The sequence below is a fragment of the Etheostoma spectabile genome, chromosome 18, assembly GCF_008692095.1.
Source record: "Etheostoma spectabile isolate EspeVRDwgs_2016 chromosome 18, UIUC_Espe_1.0, whole genome shotgun sequence".
NCBI lineage: Eukaryota > Metazoa > Chordata > Actinopteri > Perciformes > Percidae > Etheostoma > Etheostoma spectabile.
In genome coordinates, this window is record NC_045750.1 from 21931773 (window position 1) to 21935440 (window position 3668).

Below are 3668 nucleotides of genomic sequence, written 5' to 3' on the forward strand. Positions count from 1 at the left end.
CGTGGCTGCGTGTGCTTCTCCCGGTCGAACAGAAAACGCCGCCACGTCAGAGCGGCCATAGCGTCACAAAGCTTCCCGTACTTTTTGACAAGCGTCCATGGCGTGGCGGTGGCGGTGGCGGTGTGTACGTACGGTAAGTGGGGCAGAAGATGAGCCGTATTTTGCACTCGTAACACAACCATCTACCCGTGAAAGTCAAACCCCTAACTTGCTACCGTGAACTCGTACCAGATCGTTGTACTCCAGTTCCAGTTTTTAGACGTCACACCTATGTAAATGGGCTGTATATGGTGCTTTTCTAGTCTTAACGACTACTCAAAGCTTTTACATCGTACAGGAACCATTCAGCAATCACACACTCACACTCATTTACACTCCGATGGATCAGCCTCGGGGACAACTTGGGGTTCAGTATCATGGGTCAGCAGGGCCAGGGATCAAACCGCCAACCTTCTGATTGGCAGGCGGCTGTTCTACAGCATTAACAGGGCGACCCCGGTTGATTTTGTACAGACACCGGTGATTAACAGCGAGATAAACAAATAAATACACATAAATAGGCAATTTAAAGTACTTACGCACATTGTAATCAAAACAATACAAGTACAATTGTGTACTACTACCGGTTTATTAAATGAAGCCCAAAATATGCTAGAAATTGCTAGTATCAGCTAGCGCTAGCTAACGTCAGCTTTGGATAATCCTAGCTAGAGGGGTTTGTCGTGACTTTGCCTGGAACGCTACCAAGTCGTGAGTCATGACTTGAAGTCGTAACTTATGGGCTAACGCAGCATAATTCTTAATCAACTTCTTTAACTGACAGCAATATTTGTCCTTGTGAGAATATTTGCCTATTTTTCCACCAGCTTGTTTTTTGTTGTTGTAGTCCTTAGCATTTTTTAGTGGAAATAAACCTTTAAAGAAACAACATTTCACTCCAAATTAAGCTTTTTCTTCCACAGACAGCACTTTTTCTCAAACGCCTAAAGCGGCTCACCCACTCCCTTTTGAAATTCCTCTATTGATGTCACTGACTGAGAATGCCAGCCCACTTATTATTATTTTAAGCATCTTTTGGGGGTATTTTCAGCCTTTGTTTTTGCCATGATAGCTGAAGTCATGAAAGGGGAGAGAGAGGGGGATGACATGCAACAAAGGACCGCAGGTCGGAGTCAAACCCGGGCCTGCTGCGTCGAGGAGTAAACCTCTACACATGGGCGCCCGAGTCCTCCGGAAATACCCATGAGTAGCACACAAAACACTGGGCACCCAGCCCATTTTTCTATGTGTGCTGACCAATCAGGGCCAATCAGGCCTTTTCAGGAAGGCTGGCCAAGACCTCAGACAGACATCATCTCATAGGCTGCATCTCATCATCCTTTTCAATAACTTCTCGACTCCTCGGTCCTCAGCTGAACCGGAACTTGTTCTGTCCCTCCGTCTCAAAGCTCTTATTTCTGCCTCGAGCATCAAAGAAGGGATCATCGAGGAACTAGGCGAGGAGCTGCTGAAGGAGTTGCTCTACAACACAGTTGCTCCTTGCCTCTCTTGCAATTCATGGGCTGTGAGATGCAGATATAGCCCTTAAATTGCCTCCTTGAGTCCTCCACTTGCCTCCTTTCCTGGCGTCTTAGTCCTTCCCAATCACGGAAGGGGAAAGGCAACGAGCAAATGTGTTTTAGAGGGATGAGACGTCCTTTCCTGAAGCGTCACATAAATATGTCACCTGTCTTGGCGTAGTTAGCAACTCCTTCAGCTGCACAGCTTCCAGAAAGGCTGCTCTCGTGCATCCTCGCCTAGAGCTCCTCGATGATCCCTCCAGAACAACCAAGGAGTCAAGAAGACATAAAATAAGGGCCGTGACATGAGGTAAATGCAACCGTGCATCACATACCCACATGTTCTGGTGTTGCTCAACGCTGGACTACTTCTGGACTTCTGTCGTTAACACTATATCAGGTTTCCTGGGACAATCAATCTCCCCATGCTCTGTAACTGGCTTAATACTTGGTATTATACCTGAGTCAAGCCATCTAACTAATCTAAGGCACAATCTCATAGCATTGAGGCTCTTACTCTCGTCGCTAAACGGATAATTCTGATCAAATGGAAAGACAGCCATCCCCCAACATTTACACACTGGATCAAAGACGCCCTTTATTTTCTCAAACTTGAAAGAATTAGATAAATGAGTACAATAAGATACGGGGACCTTTCTTAGATTTTGTTAGGGAACAAATCACATTGCCTGCCCCCCAGAAGAATGAGCAGAGACATGCGTTATGTTTTATTATTTATTTTTCATTTCATTTGGATTTGTCTGTATTGTATGAGGCGGTGGTGTAACCATACTACTTCCCTTCCCTTTTGTGTTTGATTTTTGCATGTTTTTTTTTATAATGATCCTTTATTTTTCCTCTTTTTAATGTACCAGTGTTTGTTAGTGGTGTCAGTATGTTCAATGTAAGAACGTCTCCTTGAAATGAGCAACCTGTCATGTCCATGGCCATGAGATGCACCCAGTGTTTCAGGCAGAGGCACTGCAGCAATGAGAAACATATTGTTTTTTGAACATCAAAGCATGTAAACTTATTCTAGTAGACCCCAATGGTACAAATATAACGCTGTAAAGGGGTGTCATAGGGGCTCTTAAGTGGACTGACATCTCCTATGTCATGCAATATAGTATGCATGATATCGGGGGTGGCGGTAGCTCAGTCCATAGGGAGTTGGGTCGGGAACCGGAGGGCAAGACACCGAACCCCCCTCGGCCGCTCAGCAGTCGCATCCCCCCCCACTCTGACATCTCGCCATTAGTGCATGTATAGGACCTGAGCATGCGTGTGTATTTCAGGCCTGTGTGGAAATTGTAATTTCCCCATAGGGGATCCATAAAGAATAAATTATTAAAATGATAAATGATTAAATCAATCATTAAAATGATTGATGCCTCATCATGATAGCACTCAAACTCAGAAATATATCAAGGGTACATGTATCCTTATCAAGAGTACTCTTTTTAAACGTCAAATGAATAAATAAAAGGAAATGAATGAAACGGATGAGAAAGACGCTAAAAATGACAATATGATTACATCATCGTCTCACAGAAATCACATATTCACCGAGCCATAAGGCTGCCCACAACAAGATGAACCACAACTAAAATGATAACTACAAATGTACAGTTTTAAAGATTTAAAGTGCAGGTTGTTCCAAGGCTGAGGTGCCATCACCTGTGCCAAGGTACACACAAAGTCAGAGTTGAGTCATCCATGTTTTTATTGTGTGGCTTTTTCGGAACATTAATTTGATAGGACAGGTTGGACACGAAAGTGGAGAAAGGGGGAAGGACTTGCAGCAAAGGGCCGCAGGGCGGAACCCAACCCCTGTCTTTGTATGTGGGCGCGCGCTCTACCACGTGAACTACCCAGGAGCCCTGAGTCATGGATATTAACATGCCTACATATATTTTTCACTGTTTCACTTTTGCACTACCATAGTATCTCACCTTGTCATGGTCATTGCATTTCTGTGAGTGATTTTTATTTTTATTTTTATTCTTATGTGTGTGTGATGTATGTGTGCATATGTGTCTGTTGTGTTATGGTTGTCTTGCTACTGGATGTCTAAAATTTCCTTTGGGATGAATAAAGTATCTATCTATC

At 43.9% G+C, this 3668-nt stretch overlaps 1 protein-coding gene across 1 annotated transcript in view; it reads right to left on the reverse strand.

The window, feature by feature from the left end:
• fbxo16 (F-box protein 16) overlaps positions 1-3668 on the reverse strand; it is a 12050-nt gene that overhangs the window by 5049 nt on the left and 3333 nt on the right. The window lies entirely within an intron of this gene.